We start from the raw sequence: 14,984 nt of genomic DNA, 5'->3' as shown, positions 1-14,984 counted from the left end.
TAGTGAATTTAGTGTGGCTTTCGAGAAATCCTGGAGTTATGGAGCGGGCTTCTTGTTGGGAGATAATTAGATAGTGTAAGAACTTTTTCTTTGTATTAAAAGCTTTGGTTATTGTTAGATTCATTGTTCTGACTTTTTGATTAACTAACTCTATGTGATCGACCTAAAATTGACTAAAGTACCATTTTGGAAAATAATTAAGTTCGAAATCAAGGAAATCAAGGAAACCAAGGAAGAACGCAACAAATTTGATAGCCTTTACGTGGAGGATCGGGTCAAGGTTTTAGAGACCGAATTTCCCAACACGATGAGCATCATCCTCAATCAAAGAAACGAGAGTGTATTAATTTGGTTTAATTTGTTATTTGTATTTCTGATTGTATAATTTAATTTTCTATGATGTAGGATAATGACCAATAAAATTAAGGGAGATCATCCCTTTCCATCGGGACGCGGCTGTTGTGGTGGGACTTAACCATGTTAGCGGAATGGGGAAGATTTTGGGACGAGTAGGTTGAAGATTTTGCAACGCTACGCTCGGGACCCGTAATTGCAAAACCAATAAAATTAAGAGGGAGATTATCCTTTTCTATCGGGACGCGGCAGTTGTGGTGGGACTTAACCATGTTAGTGGAATTAAGAGGGTGATGCTTGTTTGTTTGGAGTCTCCATCCCGCCTGTTTATGTATGCATCACCTTTGACAATTTTTGAGGTATCCAATACTCAAGGTTTATTAAGACCATTATCTTGGATCTCATGCCAATTAAGAGGAATAATAGAATACCAAATCATCAATTGATGTATAACCCCGTTGCAAATCAACAAGTGCCACATATCCTTAAAAACAACAAAAAATTGTAACTGATCCGCACATATGTACATAACCATGGTCATGAAGATTACATCCTTCACTCAAACCTTCCGAGACATCAAATACACAATAAGGAAAGTATAGGGCTATTAAGACTAATATGTTTGACTCGAAAACAAATAGAAACTATAGGCAAGTCCTTCATATAGGCCGATGCGACCATCGACAACTTATGCTAAAAACAAATCTAAAGATTACAGTGGCCGATGCAACCATCGACAACTTATGCTAAAAACAAATCTAAAGATTACAGTGACTTTCGCTCATTTCGGAGGACTGTATGATCATCTCCACCATGCCTTGCAAGAACTCAAGACCACGATCAAATCCCAACCTAAGCTCTTCCTAGATTCAAATGATAGCCAAACATAGAACACGCTTATGCAGTTACAAGTCCAAAGCGCAGCGTTACAAAATCTTCAACCTACTCGTTCCAAAATCTTTCTCATTTCGCTAACATGATTAAGGCCCACCACAACCGCCGCATCCCGATGGAAAGGGACAATCTCCTTCTTAATTTTATTGGTCATTATCCTACATTATAAAAAATTAAATTATACAATCAGAAATACAAATTAAGCCAAATTAATACCCACTCGTTTCTTTGATTGAGGATGATGCTCATCATGTTGGGAAATTTGATTTCTAAAACCTTGACCTAGTCTTCCACAGAAAGGCTATCAAATTTGTTGCGTTCTTCCTTGGTTTCCTTGATTTCGAACTTAACTATTTCCCAAAATGGTACTTTAGTCAATTTTAGGTCGGTCTCCTGGAGTTAATCAAAAAGTCAAAACAATGAACCTAACAATAACCAAAACTCTTAATACAAAGAAAAAGTTCTCACACTATCTAATTAATCCCCTAATAATAAGCCCGCTCCATTATTTCGGGATTCCTCGAAAGCCACACTAAACTCATTACGTTTGTCTTGAAGAACTCCTACCCGCTCGGGGCATAGTTCTACCATAACCACCTCTGGATAAAAGGTTCTAAGCACACCTCGCACGAGGGAGCGGGATTCTTAAGAAAAGAATCACTTTAGTTAATTTTCTTTTTGTGGGAGGAAAAATTAATTAAATAAACATTACCGTGGAATCATGCTCCACTCCAATCAAATATAAGTTGCATTCTGCTCCGTTGCTTCTCCACAGATTTTCGGAGGGGTAACTAATGCCATCCAAATAGATTTTGGATCTCATTAGCTCTTCCAAATTTCGTTATTGTGATTAGGTTCAAATTTTGTGTGCTCAAGCTACTCCTATTTCTATCTTTATCAATAAGTGTTTTATGTGTTACCAAAACCTCAACTCAGGGTGGGAGGATTACTATATCATAGTGCCTTACATATCGACTAAGGAATAGCTCAACGAAGGATTGCCATGGGGGTGCTGTCTTGGAAGAGAATTAGGGCGTCAGAATCGTGTCGGAGAGTAAAAAAAAAAGTGTGATGGTTCATAATATATATCCGCAATGTTTACTTGTTATCTCGCAAGATCCCTATTATCCAAATTAACGTCAAAATTTCTAAAATTAATTATGTACCACCAAAATTAAACCTTTCTATGTCGTATACTTGTTATCCAAATTACAATTATGTACCACCAAAATATTAAACCTTTCTTTGTCATATCAAAATTGAAACACTTTTTTTGTGTCATTTTCTTGACTAAAAAAGAAGTTTGACAAGAAAAAACCAAAGAAAATATAAAATTTTTAGGTCTACGGCTTAGAAATATAAAAACGTATGACCTTCAAACCTAAAAGAATTAAAGAAAAAGAAGTTTGAGCTATTAGTGTCACGGGGAAAAAAGCCAAAAAAAAAAATTAGCCTCTAGGCTCAGAAATATAAAAACTTACCAAAAAAAGAAATGGTTCTTCAATAACAAAAAGTAAAATGAACCTAAAAGACTTAAACAAAAAAAAAAAGGTTTAAGCTATTAGTGTCACGGAAAGAAAGCCAAAAAAATTTTAAAAAAATTTAGCTCTCGATTTACTGAAGAGCTAAGGCTCAAAAATATAAAAATATATTTAAAAAATTACAAAAAAAAAATAAATGTTCTTCAATAACAAAAACAAAAAGTAAAATAAACCTAAAAAAATTAAACAAAAAAAAAGTTTAAGCTATTAGTGTCACCCAAAAAAAGCAAAAAAAAATCTTAAAAAAATTTAGCTCCTAATTTACTCGGTTAAGAGTTCGAGCTCGAGGAAAAAAAAATGGTTCTTCAATAATAAAAATGTGTTGTTTTCATTGATGATAATCATCATGTAAGCATCATTGCACCGGGATTTGTGGTGTAGATTGTCTCCATGGTTTTCTCATTATGCATTTCAAAATATGAGAGATGTTTTTATATACAACCAAAAATAGAATAGATGCTTGAGGATTGCTGAAATGTCAGAATTACCCCAAATAAAGCAACCATTTTTACATCCTCATTTAAACCAAGTGATAAATTACTAAAACTCGATAATGATAACCAAACAGAAGAGAAAGACCTCCTCCAAGTGATATAGAAGAGGTCCCAAATTAATCCACATCTGCATATTTAGAAATTCAGTTAGAAATCCAATAGGAAGCATCGACCGGGCCAAATTTTTGGGGGGCGTGGAAAGCAACCCGCAAAAGGAGCTCAAGTTGATACAATGCTTGCTAAGGGATGTGGACGCGAGACCAAACTGTTGGAGAATGGGTCGATCAAGCCGTTGGAGAATGGGTCGATCAAGCTGTTGGAGAATGGGTGGCGCAACTCCAAGACATTGCCTATTGATGCCGAGCAAAGTGCACATGCATGCGGGCTCATGAGGTGGGAACCAACATTGAGGGCTTAAAATCCAGAATCTCTACTCTTAGGATGCATATGCGGGACTATGGCATACAACCCGCGAATGAGGGTGAACACGAAATCGGGAGAGCTTCAATGTCGAAAAGGAGTTATACCCAATTGAAGGAGGATATCGATCCTCGAGGTCTTTTCCAAGAACTCCAAGAACCACAGTACTTATCGAGACACGTTATTATCCTAACATATAGGAGCTTCAAGATATTATTTTGCTCCAAGAGGTTATTAGTTGGGAACCGGGGGAAATATGAGGTAGTTCATTGCTTGGTCCGGCCTTTTGGAAAGGTTTGTTTCTTTACGAACGAAATAGAAAAAAAGGATGGAGTCATGCTGAGGATTTAAGAGCTTACACGCACCCCTAAAGGCACCTAGGAGATGGCCTCGATACTCCGGGTTGAATGGTGGATGGAGGGGCGAAATTGATCTTAGCCATGGCTATGGTCGAGGCTCTCAATTGCCTTCTCTCTTGAGAGATTCAGCCCTAAATTGAAGTTTTCAAATATGGCAAATCAAAGCGCAAATGAAGAGGAATAATGGCAGAAATAGCTAGGGACGCACCTTTACCTTCGTGTCGACGAAGGTATATCCCTCAAGCGAGGGAAGGATTGGGTACTACGTGACTCATTGGGTGCCTCATCAAGTCGACCCGTGGATGGAGGGTCAAAAACAACCGCTTCGTCCTCACCGATGGCCGAAGCCATGGCTATGGTCGAGGCTATCAATTGCGTAAGCTGTAGATTCAGCCTAAATTCATCAAAAAGTTTTCAGATCAAAGCGAATAGAGTGCAAATCAAGAGGAATAGTGGCAGAAATAGCTTGGACACGACTAAAGGACAATTAAGAGGTCTACATTTTTCTATTTGACCGGATCTAATTCATAGTTGTTGATAGTTTGTGTGTTTGGATTGACCTAATTGATAGTTGTTGATAGTTTGTGTGTTTGGGTTGATCTAATTGATAGTTGTTGATAATTTGGGTGTTTGGGCTCTTGAACCACAAAGGTTTGATGTAATTGATAGTTGTTGATAGTTTGGGTGTTTAGGCTTAACGGTATTACTCGCTTCAAAACCGGCGTAACCAAGAGGTTAAAGGAATAAGAAATTTAATTTCTAGTAGAATGTTCACCGATACCAAATCTGGCTTCTATATAACCTTCTTGAGAAGATCAAAGAAAGAATAACTTTCTTCTCCTCCATTCTCGAGATAAAGGAATAAGAAATGAATTTTCTCTTTCATCAATGACCCTTATAACAAGTGGTTATTATGCTGAAGTTTCATGTTGGATAAGGTCAGTTAATGACCCTACAATCCGTAGTTAGCACTTAGTGATTGTAACTAAGGGCTTGAGAACAAAGGTCTTACTCATGTTATCCATTTGCTTATTATCAATTAGGTTAGTTATCAATAAATAATCTGTTATATTCGAACATTGAGTAAATTAGTTTTCATTGGTCAATTATAACTAAGCTGATGTTTATTTAGTAAGTTTCAATTCTTAGTCATGTATAATCAGAGATCATTGACTTATTTCCCTTTACTTAGTGATTTAGCAATAAGCTAAAACTTAAAAGAGATCATTTTTCAATGAGACTTAGAATGAAGACAATGCTTGATATCTTCCTTCTTACTTGGTGAAACATGGCAATGGGATGTTTGCCACTATGTGATGATTCTGGATGTTTTTAGTTTGATTGGGATTGGGAATGGACCGATAATGTCCTGATACTCAATTGCTGCAAGTGGGAGCGCACTTTGAATAATTGCTTGAAGGATAGAAGACCTAATAAGAGAGAAAGTTCATTTGGATCGCATCACTTGCCGCTCCAACAATCTGTAGGGAAAGAATGGAGGAAAGTGCAATATATATTTAATCGGGGTTAAGTATGATATCATGGCATTGTTTATTTAATTCAGCATTTTGGATAAACTTTCTAAAACTTGAACCGAAGTTATGTCTTCTCTTAGGATTCCTGCTCCTTTGTGGGAGGGGTGCTTAGGACATATTTTCCGGAGGTGGTAATAGTTGAGTTATACCTTGAGCGAGTAGAAGTCCTCGAAGAACGAGATAGAGAGTTCCGAGTCGCCTTCGAAGAATGCCAGAGATATGGTGCGGGTTTCTTACTTGGGGACCAGCTGGACGGTGTAAGAAACTTTTTCTTCTTTGTTAAGATTAGATTCATTGTTCTTTTGAAATTTTTTTGATTAACTCCAGGTGACTCAACGAAAATTAAGTGAAGCACCAATAAATGAGAGTTTTGATTGGAAATACAAGAAATTGAAGAATTTTGAAAGCCGTTCTATACAAGACCAGGTGAATCCGTTAAAGACTCACTTTTTCAAGAAGATGAAACTCATCCTCCATCGTAGAAACAAGTATTACTTTGTTTGTATTTCGATATTCTTTTGATTTTGTAATTTAATTTTCTTTGTTTACTAGATGTAAGATAATGACAGAAAAAAATAAAAGGGAGATTATCCATTTCCATAGGTTGAGAGCCGTTGTGGTAGGCCTTTGCCATCTCAGATGAATGAGGAAGATTTTGGAAGGAGAAGGGTGAAGATCTAGTTGCTTTTATTTTCTTAAACGAATGGACCCTTTCCTTAGAAGTAAGGAAAGACTTTCAAGATATTTTACTATTCTCAAGTCTTAGGAAGAAATTGTCAATGAACTTCGAAATGCTTATACGGGTTACGCTTGTAGTATATGGGATCGTGTCCGCCCATAGTGTACTCATAGTCCCGGCAAAATCGCTTAACTTGTGTGGTCGCGAAATCGCTTAACTTGTGTGATCGCAAGAATGTCGATGATCATCCTTTGTTTGAGGCTTATTCAAGCCCAAGCTGTTCTTTAATAACACGAGCTGTTCTTTAACATCTTAAGTTGTGAAAACATACAGTTGCACATTCAGCTTTAACCCGACGAAATTATATATTCTTGTGCCTAAATAAGCCTCAAACAAAGGATGATCATTGATTTTCTTGCGACCACACAAGTTCAGCGGTTTTGCCGGAACTATGAGTATACTATGGGAGGACACAATCCCATATACTACAAGCGTAACCCTATCCTATACAAGCATTACGAAGTTCACCGACATTTTCTTCTTGAGACTTGAGAATAGGAAATTGTCCCGAAAGTCTATCCTTACTCTTAAGGAAAAAAGTCCATTCGTTTAAGAAAACAACTCAATCTCCACTCTTCTCCTTCCAAAATCTTCCTCATTTTGCTGAGATGGTAAAGGCCCACCACAATGGCCGCCGACTTGTGAAAAGGGATAATCTCCCTTTTAATTTTTTTGTCATTATCCTACATATAGTAAATAAAGAAAATTAAATAAAAAAATATCGAAATACAAACAAACCGATACTCAATTGTTTCTCCGATTGAGGATGACTCCCATCTTCTTGGGAAAGTGGGTCTCTAACAGCTTCACCTAGTCTTGTATAGAATAGCTCTCAAAATTCTACAATTTCTTGTATTTTCAGTCAAAACTCTCTTTCATTGATACTTCACTTAATTTTGACGGAGTCACTTAGAGTTAATCAAAAAAATTTCAAAAGAACAATGGATCTAAGTTTAACAAAGAAGAAAAAGTTTTTTACATCGACCAGCTGGTCCCCAAGTAAGAATCTTGCACCATATCTCCAGCATTCTTCGAAGGCAACCCAGAACTCGCTATCTTGTTCTTCGAGGACTTCTACTCGACCAGGGCATAACTCCACCATTGCCACCTCTGGAAAATATGTTCTAAGCACCCTTCCCACAAAGGAGCAGGAATCCTAAGAGAAGACATAACTTCAGTTCAAGTTTTAGAAAATTTATCCAAAATGCTGAATTAAATAAACAATACCATGGTATCATACTTAATCCGCATCAAAATATATGCTGCACTTTCCTCCATTCTTTCCTCACAGATTGTTGGAGCGGCAAGTGATGCAATCCAAATGAACTCTCTCTCATTAGGTCTTCTATCTTTCGAGCAATCATCCAAAGTGCACTCTCATTAGCAGCAATTGAGTATCAATACATTAATGGTCCATCCCCAGTCCCAATCAAGCTAAAAACACCCAAAATCATCACACACACAGAATTATCACATAGTGGCTAACATCACATTGTCATGTTTCACTAAGCAAGAGGGAAAAGATCAAGCATTGTCTTCATTTTAAGTCTCATTAAAAACTAATCTCTTCTAAGTCATAGATTATTGTTAAATCACAAAGGGAAAGAAGTCAATGATCTCTGATTATACATAACTAAGAGTTGAAATTTACAAAATAAATATCAGCTTATTAGGAGAGGTCATTAAAAGTGAATTGCCAATTGACCATTGAAAATTAATTTAATCAATATTCGAATATAACAGAGTTTTGATTGATAACTAAGCTAATTGATAACATGAGTAGGACTTTTGTTCTCAAGCCCTTAATTACAATCACTAAGTGCTAATTACGGATCGTAGGGTCATTAACTGATCTTATTCAACATAAAACTTCAGCCTAATAGCTGCTTGTTATCAATTAGCTTAGTTATGGCTATTATAAGGGTCATTTGATGCAGGAGAAAATTCATTTCCTATTCCTTATTGGAAGATGACCTGAACTTGCCACCCTCAATGTCTGAAGATGTAATGTCAAAAAGCTCTCTTCATTTCACTCCAATTACCCCTGGAAAGGCTCTCAGAGCTGAAAAGAAAACTGCTTTTGAAATGTGCAATATATGCACATATGAGCACAACATGGAGGAGGTGGTCAGGGATGCCACCAAGAGGGTCGGACTTGATATAGGTCAACAAAATAAAGAGCTCCAAGAGCCTGTGATGGGGTCGCCATCTTCAGTTTACACGTTCATGGACCCTCAGAAGGGAGACCCCCAGATCATGAGCTTGAACAAAACTCTGAAAAGGACTCCTACAGCTTCAAAGCTTGCTGGTGGGGAGGGAAAGCCGAAAAGGAAAAGGACTCGGGGGCCTACAACTTCAAAGCCGACTGATGGGGAGGGAAAGCCGACAAGGACTCCGGGACCTGCAGCTTCAAAGCCTGCTGATGGGGAGGGAAAGTTGAGGAGGAAGACTAACGAGGCTGTGGCGGAGAAGGATGTCTCTGCTATGAAGGAACTTTCCTCAACCTTAGGTAAGCAAAGTGACATTGAGAAGAATGTGTTTTGAGCACTCAGTGGATTTCTACAAGTGCACGTACATCCAATGAGTGTTTAATTATGAATTTTCCTCTTGAAATATAACTTCAATAAATCAGTTTTCACAGCTGCAATCTGACTCTTTAGTGCTTGTATTTTCAGAACCTAAACCACTCTTGAATACGAGTAAGAATGCATCATCTGCATGGGCTCAAATACGTGCAAATGACCTGAACTTGCCACCCTCAATGGCTGAAGATGTAATGTCAAAAGGCTCTCTTAATTTCGCTCCAATTACCCCTTGGAAAGGCTCTTGGAGCTGAAAAGAAAATTGCTTCTCAAATGCGCAACATACGCACATATGAGCATAAAATGGAGAAGGTGGTCAGAGATGCCACCAAGAGGGTCGGACCTGATATAGGTCGACAAGAAAAAGAGCTCCAAGAGCCTGTGATGGGGTCACCATCTTCAGTTTCCCCTTTGATGGACCCTTAGAAGGGAGACCCCCAGATGATGAGCTTGAACAGAACTCCGCAACAGAAGAAGATGATGAGAAGGAAAAAGCACAGGCCGAAGGTGGTGAAAGAGGGAAAGCCGGAAAGGAAAAGGACTCCGGGGCCTACAGCTTCAAACCCTGCTAATGGGGAGGGAAAGACGAAAAGGACTCGGGGGCCTACAGCTTCAAAGCCTGCTGATGGGGAGGGAAAGCCGAAAAGGACGCTGGCACCTACAGCTTCAAAGCCTGCTGATAGGGAGGGAAACCGAAAAGGACTACAGCTTCAAAGCCTGCTGATGGGGAGGGTCCAGGATCTACAGCTTCAAAGTCTGCTGATGGGGGGAAGACCATGGTTAAGAGAAAATATGTGAGGAGAAAAGGAGTCAAGGCTGAGGACTCCTCCATTGATCCTGAAGTACGCCAACTGTCTATAAAGTCCTGCCGGAAGGCCTTGAACTTTGACACGGAAGAACAGCCGAGAAAGACACAGACCGAGTCTATTGTTACTTCGGCCTATGGAGGTGCATTGCAGTTGCATGGACCACTTATCGTGCCCAACAACCAAAGCACTTTCAACAGTTTATCAGGTACCTAAGCAAAAGCAAAAATTGACCTAAGAAAATCTATAAACTAATTGAATTCTTCTTTCCTCGCAGCTCAAACAGAGTTAGTGAGGAGACAGATGACCTTTGTAGATGCGACTGTCAAACAAGCGGAGCTCCTAGATATAAACAGAGAGACTGATGTTAGTCAAAATGCATTGACATCTTATGAAATGACGAATCATGAGCACAATTCCCTTTGTTCTCTATGAGAAGGACGGAACCATCCAAGCGGAGCACCTAGATATCAACAAAGAGACTTATGAAATGATGAATCGTGAGCACAATGCACTTGTTCTCTATGGTTCTGATCTGATGAAGAAACGACGACCAAAAATTAACCTTGATAAAGAAACCAGCCGAGTGTGGAAGCTTCTTTTGGGAAATATAAATAGCGAAGCTATTGATGAAATAGATGAAGAGAAGGCAAGGTGGTGGGAGGAAGAATGGAGAGTCTTCAGGGGGCATGCATACTCATTTATCGAACAAATGCATCTTGTACAAGGTATTTTATTCAAAGGCTCCATGCGACTCCCAAAATCAATCTGCCGGATGGGTGGATAATGATCTAGTCCACCTAAATACCAAATTAAGAGAAGCTGATTAAGTTTTCTCTCATCACGTCCCGTCTAATCTGTTTAGAGCACAAATGGAACTTATAACTCCTACTGGATCCGCTCATTGCATGATGACCTAAGTCATGCCATTAAGGTGGACAAGGACTTTGACTTGCTAAACTTGGAAAGTTTCAATAGATATCTTTAATGACCTTTCAGATTAACTGATGACAATACCCTACCTACCTTTCTAAGCATGGAGATGACTCAAACAAGATGAAAAAAACAAATTCGAAAGGAAAGAGTAGAGGTGCTGGTAAGGAGAAAAATGAAGATTTTGACTGGGACAGCTTAAGAAGACAGGCAGAATCCAATGGAAGGAAGAGAGTTAGAACACCAAACACGCTGGACTCTGCAGACTGGGAAGCTGTACGATGTACAGATGTCAATGAAATTGCTGATGCCATCGAGGAACGAGGAATGAAAAACATACTTGCAAAAAGAATCAAGGTAATACACAACCCATTAATGAAATTACAATTAGTTACATGAAGGAGGATTCATAATAATTTCACGGCCTGGCAATGTGCAGGATTTCCTCAATCGGCTTGCAATGGAACATGGAAGCATTGATCTAGAATGGCTCAGGGATGTTCCACCCGACAAAGCAAAGTATGGTCTAAAAATGCTTCTGAATTCATTTGCACATTATGGCAAAATTCATTTTTTGACGAGTAAAATGCTTATATTTTTTTCTGTCAAAAGTAAATTTCATGCATTGTGCCCTGTAATTGCTATTATAGATTATTCTGAGGTAAGGCAATGTCAGTTAGTATATAGATGGAACTGTCCTCAATCCTCGCATCTGGCTCTGGTTTTGTAGAGAATATCTGCTAAGCATAAGAGGCTTGGGGTTGAAGAGCGTAGAGTGTGTGCGGCTTTTAACACTCCACCAGCTTGCTTTTCCAGTAAGTTGAAGGCATAACCAGATACATGGTGTCATTGTTTCGACAGATAATGTCAGCTAGCTGCCATTCTGAACCGGTAGACACAAATGTTGGACGTATAGCTGTAAGGCTTGGATGGGTACCACTACAGATGAAGCATTCACTTTCACTTACAGTACTCATGGCAGTTGAGAGTGATCAACAGTGCGAAACTAATGCAGGTCTTCTGTACAAAAACCAAACCAAATTGCAATGCCTGTCCTTTGAGAGGAGGATGCAAACACTTTGCAAGTGCTTTCGCAAGGTATTCTCGTCTCCAGCAATTATGTTCCTGTCCTGTGGGAACAAAACCACATTGAAGTTCCACACAAGCAGGACCAATACTCCCAAAACAACTGAGTTTTAGAGGCATAATAATTAAAGCTGAAAAGCATGGCCTAGGCAAACAGTACAAGTAAGAGATGCACCTGCTTAGATCGTCTGTAACAAAGATATTAAATCTAGAAAATAGCACTTGGACTTTCTACATCCAATTCTAATTAGTTGATGACCAATTATTGTTACCTTTTCATTGTGATAGTGATACTTCAATAGCAATTGGTAGCGTGATTTTCATTATCGGAGTACTGCAAATATCGTCAGACCAGAACACGTGTTTCCACATATTCAGTACTCATATTTTGTGCAGTGCAAGGCTTGCTCTACCTGGGCCAGAGGAGAAGAGCATAGTGTTGCATGGAACAGGAAGAAACATTGCCAGCCAAAACATTGGCAAGAACTTAGAAGAACAGCAACAAGAATGTCAACCTATCATAGAGGAACCTGCGACCCCAGAACCAGACTACACTCAGATACCAGAAATTGACATGGAGGATATGTTTTCAGATGGTTTGAACAAAACTCCTACAATCAAACTCAACAAGGAAGAGTTCACTCAGAATTTACAGAAGTACATGCAGCAGATGACATATCAAAAGCTTTAATTGCTTTAACTCCAGAAGCTGCCTCCATTACTGTGCCTAAGCTTAAAAACGTGAGCGGGTTACGGACTGAGCACCTAGTGTAAGTCTAACCTTCTTGACCACTCAAGTTACTCACATATGATTCTCATTCTTTGATTAACTTGAATGGAGGACTCTGTTCTTTGGAACCTCTGTATCATCAATATTGAAGGGTAAAAAATGAAAAACAATTGCTAAGTACCACAGTGTCTTATGGCTCCTAAAAGCTGATCTTTGCGTTATAGGTTGGTCAACAGAAGACATTCAGCACTGCTTCTGGAGAGGTATGTAAATGACCACTTCTCCTTTTTATATTGAAGCATTTTTCTTTTTCTCCACGATTAACTGCTTTCTCAGATGTTTAATGAATATGCAGAACTCTCAAACTAGCAAGAAAAACATATGCCTATTTTTGCTTCAATCTTAAAGGCATCTGAAATCGGCAGACAAAAGAAGTCAGAGCATAACTAGCTATGGTTTCCAACAGCTAGCCCACGATATTTTCTATTTCTATTATAATTGGTGAAAGGTGACAATATGCTGCACCATCTCTATAGTCTCTAATTAAAAGAATTATTCGATCATTATAATAGATGAGTCAACATCCACACCGTAAATTTTCACTTCAATCAACTTGAACACCGGATCCTGATTAGAGTTAGGAATGCCATCCACTAAACCTCCAATTACCCACTCACCCTACATCTCCATTTTTGCAGTCATATCTACTTGCGCCTCCATTTTAGGATGCCTTCACTTAGTAACTTCTTAGGAACTTTTTCCCAGCTTCAATATTTTAGATGCTTAAGACATCCAATAAACAACTCAAGGCAACTCTTAAGAAAAAATTGTCATCATTGTCTATATTACAGTTAGTACATGTAACGACTTGAGTTCTCATCCTTTTAACTCATGCATTGCTCGTGTATTGCCTATGAAACGGAGTCACCCGATCAACTGGCCCATTTCAGATTAGCAGAATCTTCACCAAGGGCTTCCTGAAGCCTTGTGAAGGATTCATGAAGCATTCAGCCTGTCAAAATCTTTCCAACTTCTTTGTTTCCAAAAGTCTCTCCTCCAGATAATAGGTCTACATAGTTTTAGTACATACAAGAAGAAAAGTCAACATTTAGACATCTTGCTAAATTAGCATCTTCCATGCAATCATGTGCTGCAGGATATGTTTGTGTGAGGGGATTTGACAGGAAAACAAGGTCACCCAGTCCATTGGTGGCCAAACTGCACTTTCCGGCTAGTAAGTTACCTAAGACAAAAGGTAACAAGGATGATGTTTGATAATGCGCACTATGTTGGGGTGCCACAAGACTAGATCAATAACCATGTCAAGCAAGGAACCATGCGTTGGATAGCAAATTCCAGGCATGATCCATGGTCAGAAGTTCCACAAAGCAGAGATTTGCTGTTGCAGCTACTCAACTCTTGCTCAGGTTCAAGCCATTCTTTCATGTGAGAATACAAATTTTCTTTTTTTGGGTTGAAAGTCTTACAAATCAGTAAGCTTTGAACTATGGAGGTTTCTCTCAGGCTTTATGCAACTAGTAAATTTCCGTGACGTTTTACAATTACGGACTGTGCTGTTTTGCAGGATTTGTTTGTGCAAGGGGATTGACAGGAAAACACTTGACAGTACAGCACGGGCAGCTGTCCATGGCCAGAAGGATGATGGTGCATAAGCACCTATTATGTTGTGTGTTCTGCCTTCTACACAATTTTATTTTTTTTTTTTGTGTGGAGATCGGAAGTTTTCTTTATTTTGGTCAGAAGTTTACAAATCTGGAAGAAGATATGAAGGTTTTTCATGGGCTTGGCTTTACGCAAAAGCCTAAAATGTGATTTTATACTTCGTGTTTGTTTCACTTTTTAGTAAGATGTTCAAAATGCAATGGAGGAATGAACCTGCACCTTCTCATTTCTTTCATAGATAAAAAATCAGAAAAAGAAAATGTAATTTCAGTATCTGATACTCTATATAGCAGAAACCAAGAACAGCCTTTGACGTTCTTCTCTTCTTAGAACCTTTTAATTTGAGTTGTAAAATGTGTGGCTTTAGCTTCCTGATGTCAAAGTAAACGCACGAATTTCCTGAGCAAGGACATTGTAAAAGTTCACATCTTTTGTTCCTTGTGTCATGGTAGCCAGCTGGTTCCCAGTCTTGGCCTCTGGTGGAAGCTGAATGAGCTTGTCATCTTCATTGGTCATACGTCTAACATTAATTGTTTGAAAACCATTTTTATTGAGGAATGTTGTACATTCAAAAGAGATTGATGAAGGTGTTAGAATTTATGAAAAAATTAATTTAGTTTAATATAATTGTTGTTATGATAACATTCCCGATTTAAGGGCAATGTTAATGATATCAGTTCCTTTTTTTTAATCATGAGTCGAGTCAAAGATTACAAAATTCCAATTGTCATGAATACGCATGCACCCATAGCAAGATATATCACCCATACAGTTAAAGGCATCACCAGAGCCACATTAATGATAACATTCTCTCATGCACATTTCATA

The sequence above is a fragment of the Rhodamnia argentea genome, chromosome 7, assembly GCF_020921035.1.
Source record: "Rhodamnia argentea isolate NSW1041297 chromosome 7, ASM2092103v1, whole genome shotgun sequence".
NCBI classification, from domain to species: domain Eukaryota; kingdom Viridiplantae; phylum Streptophyta; class Magnoliopsida; order Myrtales; family Myrtaceae; genus Rhodamnia; species Rhodamnia argentea.
The sequence above is the reverse complement of the archived record's forward strand: the minus strand, read 5'-3'. Positions refer to the sequence as shown.